Source organism: Cricetulus griseus, chromosome 2, assembly GCF_003668045.3.
Source record: "Cricetulus griseus strain 17A/GY chromosome 2, alternate assembly CriGri-PICRH-1.0, whole genome shotgun sequence".
Lineage (NCBI taxonomy): Eukaryota > Metazoa > Chordata > Mammalia > Rodentia > Cricetidae > Cricetulus > Cricetulus griseus.
In genome coordinates this window covers 247,096,471-247,108,961 of record NC_048595.1, presented here as the reverse complement: position 1 = coordinate 247,108,961, position 12,491 = coordinate 247,096,471, and the positions used below count along the sequence as shown (strand labels likewise).

The 12,491-nt window shown below is 37.5% G+C and overlaps 1 protein-coding gene across 2 annotated transcripts in view; it reads right to left on the bottom strand.

The window, feature by feature from the left end:
• Positions 1–12,491, bottom strand: part of LOC100763249 (receptor-type tyrosine-protein phosphatase kappa) — a 530,034-nt gene that overhangs the window by 299,793 nt on the left and 217,750 nt on the right. The gene's annotated exons all lie outside the window — the stretch shown is intronic.

Sequence of the window (12,491 nt, the reverse complement as noted above, 5' to 3'; positions counted from 1 at the left end):
AATGCTTCATTTGAGCATAAGTACTGTGCAGTTATCTTCCACTGCCTACCTACTCCCTATATTTTCTTACCTCCTACTGACTTACAGCCCACTAATTTCCTGTTTCTTCACCCAATGCTGAGGAACCTAATAGCTGAGACAGGGTGCATAACTAATAAATACAAAGGCGATTCTTAGGTTTGAGGCTCTGTGACACCTCCTGTCTTAGGGCTTCACTATTTTGGCTTCCACACAGCTGGCTTCTATTTTATTGTATAGTCATTGGCTGTCTTCATTCTGGATTCTCGTTTTTTTTCTTTCTCAGTATGAAAGTAACTCAAGAGACGTTACTTGTCACAGACACACAGACACATCCATACACACAAAGACTATGAACATATTAAATAATATTTTAAAAGTTGTTTGTTGACAGCTGTTTAAAGATTACAACTGGATGTTTTTGAAATACCACTATAAAAGTTAATCTAGGCTTTCCCCAATCCTATAATGTTCAATTTTATAGAGAAAATCTTTCAAAACAGTTTCTACTTGTGTTTTAATGAATCTTGCTTGGATCCTTTAAGAACTGTTTAATTTAGAAAAGTATAAGGCAAAGAAAATAATGGTTAATCAGCCAAAGGGTTCATTATGCATGACAATCAAAATACAGGTTTTGTGGTTTTCCACTCTACTTTGACTTTCGAGTTCCAATAGTCTCCCACATACAGATGATTAGACCAAACCATTGGGATGCTTAAGAGAATAAATAACACTGTATTATATTATAAACACTGGAAGGAAATAAACTTTCTTCATAAAATCTTGAATTATGGTCCCTTTCATATTGTACAGTCAGTTAATATTAAACACATGGGTAATACACATTTAATGGGCCTACCTTTAAAAACTAGTAATTCTTAAAATGTGGCAGATATAATTTTAGTGCTTTTCAATTTAAATTAAAAACGTCAAATTCCCTGTCTGCTGTCATAACCTAAAACCCATAGCTTCTTCTTTCTTCTCAAAAATACACAGTGTCTTCTAGTTCCAAATCTCCAGGTCTTTTTCTAGCATACTCATGGGCATCACAGCTGTAACCTAGTCCTCCAAGCTTCTGAACTGTCTGCATTAGAGCCATCAAAAATAAGGATAGTTAAAAAAAAAAAAAATACGTATAGTGAGTGGTAAGGGTCTTTAAAGGAGATCTGTATATTTTAAAGCAGAACTCCATATAATCTGCGTGCACTTGTAAACTATTATAATATGATTTACCTGGAAATCCATGTTCACGTTGAATGTCTAGGGGCAGTGTCTATTTCAGAATACAGGAGTATCTGGTTACATTACCGTATGAATTCATCCCAGTCAGCATTCACATTACACCCAATACAATTCATTATGTGTGTCTCTCTTAAAGAAAAGAGTCACAAATCAAATTTATAAAAATCCAAGCCCAGTCTAAGTGCGAAACTATTAAAACAGAATGCCTGATTTATACAGTTTAAATGGCCCCAAAATCAAATTATGGGAACAATGCATCTGATTTTCTATTATTGTCCAATCAATGTGGTGACATTAAACATCTTCTCAAGCTCCTGTTTTTTAAGAGATCAAATAGTCCTGCAGGAACATGCATTTTGAATAACACACCTGAAGGTTTTAATGAAACCTACTTGAGGTCTTGACTCTCCCTTACAATCTCAGCCACCTGTCACACACAGAAGCTCAGAAAATGTGAAACTATGTCACATTAATATATTTCATGTAGACTAAGTTCTCAAAACTTACACAAGGACTCTTTATCAAGGCTATCCCAGGTTAAACATGGCAGAAATAGTTAGGTGGGTAATACTGCTATAATTCAAGGGTAATTTCAAGGATGTGTTCAATGTTATTAATCCCACATTTTTTGTTCTTCGTACACTATATAACAATCAAGTATCTTTATGCTGCATAAATGTCAACTTGCAAAATAAAAGCACTATGTTTAGTAACCACAAGACAGTATTATTAAGAGGCACTTGATTTGTGTAGCAGAGCAAACTCAGATGGAACCATTCCATTTTATGATTTCCACAATTGAAGAACAGCCTGCTCAACCAATTGGTAAAAGATGTGAAAACAAGCAAATCCCATGTGAGTCTTGATCAGACGCTCTTTCCCATTTAGAAAGACACACTGATAACCACTTGTTGTTACAGCACATTCCTCTTCAAAATGACACTACTTTTCAGGGTAGATATATATTCGGAATGGGGGTGGGGATTATGCATTTCGATTAAAATTTGTCATTTTCAGCCAGGACTCTGTTCTTTTCAGTGTCTGGGTACCTCCCTGCCAGCAACACAGAGACATGTTTAACTATGCACGGGGGGAAAAGTCAGATTACCTCATTTTCTATCTTCCTGCTATTTAAACACGGGCAGAAGAAGTCATATTTAATCAAGTTCACATTGCTTGCTTGCATCCATTGCTAGAAAATGTACAAACATGAGCTGGATGTGGTAGCACACTTCCTTTTTTATTTTATTTTTAATTTTACGTATCGATCCCAGTACTCCCTTCCTCCCCTCATTCCACACCCTCCACCTTCCCCGTAAATAGATCCATATCCATCCCCATGCATAAAATTCAATTCCTTTTCTTCATAGATCTTTCTAGAGCAGTCATTCAAAGCGTGGTCCCTGACTGGTCACATTATCAGCCACTGGAAACGTTAAAAATACAATCTTTGAAGTCCTTTCCTACCCTGTTCAGTGAGATGGTGGGAATGGACCTGAAATCTGAATTTCTCAAAAAAAAAAAAAAAAAAATCCAGGTATACCTGTGGCCTGCCTAAGTTTGGAAGGTAATGAAACCAAGGAAATGGGAGCCATTAGACTAGCAAACAGAGAGTCGTGGGGTGCTTTAAGGAACACTTCTCATAAGAAACAATTTTTAAGCTCTCAAAATTTCTAGCACATCGAAAATCGAATGCACCTTATAGGCTTGTTAGTGTATACATAATATATTGAAATAGCGAATCACTGGAGAAAATATGGATTGATTTTAAAAAACATGTGGTACAGTAAGCAAGAAATTGAGGGTGTAATAAGAAAAGCAATGTAGGAAATAAGAAATCGTGGCAGGTACCACTGACTGAATTCTTGCAGTATACCAGGCATTCACACACTTTCACTTTGTGGTTTAATTTTCTCAAAAATCTTATCAAAAATAAGGAATCCAAATAAAAGTTCAGTGTAACAGGCAAAATAATGGCTCCAAAGGAAATGGCAACAACCTGAAATGTGGATTGGGAAGGATGTTATACAAGGGGAATTCAGATCACGGATAGGCTGGATTTAAAGGAGGACTTCAACAAATCCATGAATTGTTCATAGTGTAGGGCTGGGTGGAACAATGTCATAGTAATTGTCTTTACATTCTAATAGATTGGTAACAGTAACACCACAATCTTTTAATTCCAGCACTTGGAAGCAGAGGAGAGAAGATCAAGAGTTCAAGTATGCAGCCTCGGCTACATACTGAAATCTAGGCCAGCCTGGGTTAAAGAAGACATTGCCGCAATACAAGCAGAGGAGAGAGAGAAAACAGTAGTGTCAATTCCAGGGAAGTTTTGGGATACATCCACCTGCTGTTACTGATAATAACATGGAAACTAAGGAAGGTAAGCAGTAGCCAATTCTTACCATAAATTCGAGGAAACACATTCATTCTTAACATTTTCAAAAGAAACGCACTCTTGCCAACATCTTGATCTTGGATGACAGACCCATACATTTAGTCACATTTAGTGACATTTAGCCACTAACTGATAGCGATGTCTGACATTGCAGAATGAAACAAATACAGTACAGAACAGAGCCAAAGTCACAATACTACTAAAGGGCCCAGTTATAATTAAAACTCAGATGCTAAAACCTTCTCCTGGCACAGGGTCATGTTGTTTTCCAGTCACTATTCGTGGTCATCTGGTATCATTCAGATTTACAGCACAGTGATCCTTTTCAATCCACTCTGGTCAGTTGGGAATCTCTCCTGGAAGAGCATGCCTTTGCCCAACTGGGACCCTACTAACACAGCAGTCCTAATACCAAATCAAACTTGCCCAGGTATGTTCCCTTGGTTGACATAGTACCTTAAAGCCATTATCTATTTCTCTGGCTCTGCCACTTCTTTATTTTCTTGGATTTGGCCTAGTTCACATGTACATGCTAACAATATGAAGCTGAAAGTTGCTGGGTGATGGTGGTGCAAGTCTTTAATCCCAGAATTTGGGAGGCAGAGGCAGGTAGAGTATGAGCCCAGCCTGGTCTACAGAGAGAGTTCCAGGACAAGCTCCAAAGCTACACAGAAAATCCCTGTCTTGAAAAACCGAAAGGAAGGAAGGAAGGAAGGAAGGAAGAAAGGAAGGAAGGAAGGAAGGAAGGAAGGAAGGAAGGAAGGAAGGAAGGAAGGAAGAAAGGAAGAAAGAAGAAACTGAAAGGCATTTGCTTTTAACCACTTTTGTTAAAGTTGCATGCTGAAGTTTTTGGCAGAATATCAACTCCCTGACTACTTAGGGCTGGGGAAAGAAAAAAAAAAGTCAGTGGCTTTTAAAGTTCAATATGAAGCAAAAGATAAAAACAAACATATATCCTGCTGATAGGAAGACAAAAGATAAGTGGGGAATTCTTTAGAGGAGATATTACAGGCAACCAATATGAAGCTGAAGAAAATAGAAAGCCTATTTGAATTTCCTGAGTTCATTAGTCAGCTATCCAAAAGAAAAATTACTAGATCGAAAAGACTTCTAAAAAAATTGAGTTATGAATACAAAGAAAAGTTACTTCAGTCACAGGAAAGCCAAATATGCATCAACAACATGGGTAAGTAAGTTCTAAAGATGGTGTTGCTTAGTTTATGATTGTAACCTAGACATTTCTCAAGGAACTTATGCTACATATTGTAAACATAAACCATCAAGTTTGATGAAAAAACAAACAAATGCACATTTAAGAAAAGAATGTGGGAAACAGGAGCAAAGGAAACAGAACACTTTATTTTAATTTTAAAATTTTAGATAGATTTTATGTGTATAAATGTTTGGCATGCATGTATTTCTGTGTGTCGTATGCATGCTTAGTGCCCATGGTGGTCAGTTGAGGGCATCCCGTCCCTTAGAACTGGAACTATAGGTGTGAGCTATCGTGTGGATATGAACACAGGTCCTCTTTAAGAACAAGTGCTCTTAACCACTAGCCCATCTTTGCAGCCTGATTTTCCATTTTTGAAGTGTGTGTGTGTGTGTGTGTGTGTGTGTGTGTGTGTGTGTGTGTGTGTGTGTGTGTGTGGGGGGGGGGGTCACTCACTCCTTTGGGCCTCAGAGGGAAAAAAAGAAAAAAGACAGGTCTCCCTGCTTGACTACATTGTGTACCTTTACACAAAGAAGCATCTCAGAGGCCCAGAATATTTTTAAGACATGTCTAACAAAAAACCTGTTGAAACTGTTGATACTCCAACTACAACTTAGGCAATCCAATGTGTGAACAACTAAAAATGTAGTTCTTCTTTAAAAAAAATATTTATGTTTCATATATTTTATATTTTACCTCCAGGATCCAACTGCAAAGAAACATAATTTTCCAAGCTGCTATTTTCTCTATCTGGTCCTGAAATTCATCCTCCTTTCAAAACACAAAATGCAATGTCCATTAAGGATACAACGCTTTTGCATTATGTGTTTCTTCCTCCATTGTGTTTCCTCCAACAAAGACAAACTCACTTTGACTTTGAATTTTAATGTAAATATTCACTGACTTGTCTGAATGTATACAAGATAAAAAAATAGGGCAATGTAATAGCTGTGGTTAATTTATATTTGTGTATCTACCTCAAATTTCAAATTTGCAAAATAATCTACAACATCCTTTCTTAAAGAAATAAAAAATGTCCTTCAGGGAAAGAATAGCCATGTATAGTAAGAAAACTACAGTTTCCTTCTGAATGGAATAATAAAACTTTAATTAGTTATTTAAAAATTAAAGATAATAATCCAAGTAAAGATATTTTTACAGAGTAAGTCCTTGATTTTAATCTGTTTAATGTTGCTGTAACAAAATAACATAAGCATGATTTTTTATATGGAACACATTTAATTCTCTCGATTCTGGAGGAAAAGAAATTAAAGATCATGGGACTGGAAGGTTTGGAGTTGATCAAGCATTGTATTCTGCTTTTAAGACAGCACTGTGGCTACAGCCTTGAATATGGTGACTAGTGTCTTTCTGCAGTGGAGGGAAGACGGAGGTTATTTTCTTTCTCTAAAGGATGGGCAGAGGTGAAGTTGTGGCTTAATCCTTTCTTTTAAAACTTTGTAATATTATCACCTTGCCAATACCTGAGTTTCAGAAAGGAAACATTCCATCCCAATTAATAAGGATCTTGTGTTATAGATCTTCCTAAACTCTTCTTGCTACCTTATTATACTGCAAACACTACTTAAATGGATTTTACAACTTTAACATACTAAATTTAATTTTAATACCAATATTGGGGAAAAAGAGAAAACAGTAACCATTTTGTTATGGCAGCCAAGAGCTTGCCATCACTTTGTTCCTAGTGTCAGCCTAGTTGGAGCACTCTTCATTCTAACTGCCTATTGCTGGTTACATGGAAGCCTTCCCTGAAGACAGTTGTGTCTCTACTTTTCTTGCTGTAGTCATTAAAGAATTCACTTGCTTCACTCACATTTCTCAATGGAGTGCATTCAGGAACAGAAATGCCACCCGAGGACTACTCTTCTCTTGCTGTATGAATTGATAAGCTGGTCTATTGAGGAATCTTCCCTTTGTTTCCAATTCCAGCTTCTTGCTTCTCCATTATTAGTGCAACGCAAAACGCCCACGAGGATTTTAAATATTTATCAAATCCATTTAGCACATCATATTGCAGGGCAAATATAAAGTTCATTACACTTTTTCTTCGTTTAGATATAGTATCTTTGAGATAATGTGAAATATATTGCTATAACCAGAAATTATTTAAGCGTTAGCTACTTACGGATAATATTGTTGTGCCCTCCCCCATGACACACACATGCTATCTAGCCACAGGTTCTTGGTCCCTTTAATGGTGACAGGTAGGGAACCCGTTTCATGAAATGGGCCTTACAGCCAATCAGAAACCAGTTGGTTACTCTCATAACATTCATACCATTACTGCACGAATGCCAATGGGCATATCTTGTCAGGGCAGTAGAAGCTTTCAGGGTTCACAGCTGGGTGCAACTGAAGCTTACTTTTCTCTTCTTGCAGGGTGCATGGCACCTTCCAGCTCCATGAACACTGACCAGGATGACTTCTCCATGTTCTCTGACTCAAGGATATGCCAGCTACTTGTTTATCTATTGTGAAAGCTTAAAGTGGACATAGTTCACACAATATGTTGATAATATACATTATAAAATTTTAGACTAAACTCAATGATATTTTATTAAATAACACAGATGCAGAAAGAATCATTTTATAAATATAAGTAAATATAATGGACTGACCTACTAAAATGAAAGAGTAAATCTGGAAGAATATAGTTCTTGTTGATCATACAATTCCCATATATTTGTGAGCTAGGTATACCTTGTGATAGCAATATAAGGAGAATCTGTTTGTGTGTATACACAATTAACCATATGGAACAAAAAAAATACATTATGTGCAATATGAAGGGAAATATAACTGCATTGGTGACTTCACTATTCCCTTTAAAAATCCTCCCATTAGAAATATTAGATTTCCATTTACAAGTTAACTAGATAATCAGTGCATATTTCAAATGGACGGGTACAATGCAATAAACTTGGTGTGGTCATGAAAATTTTTGAGAAACTTCTCTTCGAATTCAAAGCATTTTGTAAGGGAACATGACAGCGAAGGCAGAATAAGAAACTTGACTTGAAAAAACAGATGGAACAAAAAGGGGTGAGTATCTTCATGACTAATCACCATTCGTATAGAACAGTTAAAAGGGCATGCAAAGGCACCTAAGTCCCAGGATAAGCAAGTACAAAGAAAAGATGTAAGATTTGAAGAAGGCTAGAGAGGGAAGGCCAATGACTTTTTCTTCTTAAATATCCTGAGGTATATGTGGAAAACAAAACACCTAATTAGAAAAAATTTCTGAGACCTGATATCCTGATATGATTAAGGTTCATTCAAAAACAACCCTTTTGCTTCCTCCTCCTCCTCCTCCTCCAAAATTGATTAAGTGACAACAATATGGGAAGAAAAAGAGCTAAGAAAAACCTAAGATCTTCCTGTCGGCCCACTTCCGCACAGTGCCAGCTGCACTGCAGTCTTAGGGCCTACCCTACAAAGTGAAATGAGAATGTCTGGCATCGGTAGCCAGAACATGGAGGTTTTAACAAATCTTCCAGGCAATGCCGGGCACAGTGAGGAGCACCGCTCTAGGACAAAGGTTAGCAAGCGTTTTATAAGGGACCATATGGAAGGTATTCAGGGAATGACACCTGGCATTGAAGCTTCCACAAGGCCAATTAACTGATGAGCACCTGAGTGCTGGAGAGAAATGAGGATGCTGCCAGGTCTGGAGCTGTATTTCCTTGGGGCATCTTTAGCCTACTTAGGAGCCATTTATTGCCCTCTTCTTAAGAGACCTAATGTCTTTCTGACCACTTTGTTGATCCTTTGCAATGCATGAACAGACCCTTTCCAACTAAAGAAAGGGTTAAGAGCACTGTCAGAAAATCTTAAGGCAGGGTCTCCCCTGCTTTGCTGTAAACTGCCTACCTAATGCATCTATCAATGTATTTGACAAGTGCCTTGATTTACTAATAGCTAGCTTTCTTCATTGTTTTGTTTTGTTTTTGGAGACAGGTCTGCTCTGTATAACTTTGGAGCATGTCCTGGAACTCGCCTTGTAGATCAGACTGGCCTCAGATCAGAGATTCTCCTGTCTCTGCTTTCCAAGTACTGGCGTTAAAGGCATGTGCCACCTCTGCTGGCTTAATCCAGCTACAAATAACTTTTTTATGTGTATGAATGGTTTGCCTTCATGTATGTCTGTACATACTGTATACAATATTCTCCAGAGGCCAGAATAGGAAGGATACAGGATACCATGAAACTTAAGTTACTTGTGAACCACCATGTGGATACTGGGAACTGAAGCCAGGTCCTCTACAAAGACAGCCAGTGCCCTGGACATCTGTGCCATTTCCCCAGGTCAGAGAGGTTCAGGATTTTAAAGTGTTACAAAACAATCCACCATAGTAGGCATGAAAATGAACGTAAGTCTTTTTATTGTCTTAGATACAAAACCATAAATTATTGTAATAACGCTCTATTTTAAAGGAAGAGTAAGGTAACAGAAACTCAAAGCCATAAAAACTGGCAATCTAACTTGTTAAAGGCAAGGGCAGCCATCTAATGTATGCTCCTGTAATACCCATATACAAATCAAAGCAAATGTGTTTACAGCATTTATCTCAGATTAACATTTACAAAACAGAGGGGGAATTTCCCTATAAGTTAAAATTGCATTTAGAACTTATGTGAATTAATATTATATAAAATGAAGATGTTACAAGCCTGCAATCATAAAACATTTGCCTATAACACCTTTTTCTGGACTTCTTATGCATTCTCATGTATTCTGGAAACAGTTAAAAATTTACCTGAATTCTAATGCAGTCCTTATCTTGCTTTAGAGCAATGAAAGTAATTAAGAAAAGGTACTGAGTTGATTATGTACCTGACGTTAGATATCCTGGCATTTGAGCATAATACAAAGAAAATTTATGGTTTTAACATCTAGAATAGATGATATAAAACACACACACACACACACACACACAGACAACGAGGATGTGCAGTTTAATATTTAAATTATATAACATTCACTTTTTTTGTCCAGTAAACATTTCCCAACAACCTTTTTCACAGCATGCACTGTTTGAGAACTAAGAATGTGTCCCTGAATAAAAGAATCAAGTATTACATATATGCATGAGTGGCACTTGCAGGAGAAAGGCAAGCAGTTAGTGTTGTAAGACTCTCTGGTAATAACTCTCCGGAAAAGAAAACACAGTGAGGCCTAAGGGTGACTACATTCTTTGAAAACTGAGGGGAAACAGGTTATTAATTTAAACAGAATATCCTGTGGAAGATTCATTGTAGAACATTCTGGAGAGAGATGATGAGGCATAAAGGTATTTTCTAGGAAAACATGTCAGGTAGGGTAAGAACCTGGGCAAAGGCCCTCATGTCTGGAAACATGCTCTCCTGACATTGCAAGGAGCCATTGCCAGTGGATGTTCAGTGCTCTGGGAAAGAAGAGAAGGAGACGTGCAAGCATTAGAAACTTGCCCTGCCCAGAGAGTCTGTTTACCAAGAATGCATGGAGAAACATTTGAGTAGAGGCTTCAAGTGGTGGCAGATTGATTTTCGGGGATGGTTTTCATGTTCTTTTGAGCATATGGTTAAGTGTATCAGCTTGAATTCTCTATCAGCTTCCTTCCTCCCTCCCTTCCTTCCTCCTTCCTCTTTGCCTTTCTTATTTGTGGCACCAGCAGTTACACCCAGGACATGTAAACCAGTTCTCCACCTGAAACTTTCTTTTCAGTTGACAACAGTGAATTGTAAAAGTAAATACAGTGTACACTACTGACCACCTATGGAATCGCTAGGCGACGTTATAGGACTCTGAAGGTTAAGGAACACTGGGTCTATGTATGAATTGTTTTCAGAATTTTGAATGTTGTAGAATTAAGATTTTCTTCAAATTAACATCATAATTTGTAGATAGTAGCTTCCTTGCCAATGACTATGCAGCTGCATTTGCTCGAGACAGGACTGATATCTACAACTCCCTACTGAATAGTTGACAAGACACAAGAGCTAGAAGACCTCAACCTTGATCATATTTGAGTCAGTCCTTTGCTACTCTGCTCTAGTCTAAGCCCAGTCCCCACATGAGTGACATTGCTGGGTACCTTAAATATTTATATGAGCATGTATCAGTCCATCATTGTCATTGCTATGGAGATTTGATTTTATTTTATTAAAAATGCTATTTTTCTTCTAGAGAACTTGGGAAAATCATGTTTTGTACTTACTTTAAGAAATAATATGCCAGGCTTGCCCTAAAGTGTTTCCCTATTATACAGCAGTTCGGTAAAACACCTCTAGCCAGGCAAATCCAGCCTCAAGGCCTGTTCTCATATATACTGTGATCCCAACAGTGATGTTTTCTATGTATTCAGATGGATGGGCTCTAACAAGAAGAAATGAATAATATTTCACAACTTGTAAAATATATAAAGTAGACTCTGAGTGTACACAAATAAGGTTTCATTGGCACATAGCCATTCTCACTCCTGAAGCTACTGTATGAATTAGGCCTCCCTAAATACTTTTCCATGTGTGGCCCAGAAATTTTTACAAGAACCCAGGTATACAAAGTTATACAATAGGCTTATAAATCAAGTATATGCATTATAAATAATAAATTGATACTTATATAATTCTTTGGTAGACAAAACATTTACGAATTTTAAGGGTAAGAGCAAATTTGGACACTAATGAGATGCATGCACCCGGTTATTTTAAAGAATTAAGCCTGTTTGATACTTGAGGCTGTAGGATACAGAACTGGTCTATAGTTTGCAGAGCTGACCACTAGATAGATTTTGTAACATAAAGCCTGAAAGGTAATGCTGTACCTCATAAATACTGAGAATAACGTGGCAGAAGTACATTAACCAGCCATTTCAGAAACTGTTGAAATTTCTGCCTTCTTACTCTTAAGCTAACTTGCCAATAGTTGTCAGCTCTTTTCTGTTCTGTCTCCAAACTATTTTTGACAAGAAATGACTTTTCTCAGCTGATATTCCCAGGGATCTCCTTTTAACATAATTTGCACTCTTCCTAATGTTGTGACCCTTTAATACATCTCCTCATGTTGTGGTGACCCCCAACCATAAAATTATTTCATTGTTACTTCATAACTGTAATTTTGCTACTGCTATGAATCATAATGTAAATATCTGATATGCAGGAGATCTGATATGTGAACCCCAAAGAGAGCGCTACCCTCAGGTTGAGAACTGCTTGCTACAGTAAGGGTCTCCTAAATCAGCAATCCCACACAAGTACTAGGATTGGCTCTAGTTCCTCATGAGATCTTCCGAAGCTAGCCTCCCTTTTCCGTCTGCTGAATTGACCCCTTGACTCCACTGGCCAGTCTCAGGCATTGCCTTCAGAACATTGTTTCTATTAGTCTAAAAAGGATGGCCTTATTGTAGGATGATGTGTGTGAACATTTCCTACGATTGATGAATGGGGCTGCGAACAAACCCTTTTACTAGGTTAGCCCCATGATGTGCCCATCAGTGCTCGGCACTGGCACTGCCTGGGTTGCCTTTATATTGAAATCAGTTTATAAAGATGATGTGGGGCCATACTAACACACAGGGCTCTGTTATAAACCATGTATTCTTCAAACAGATACTAACA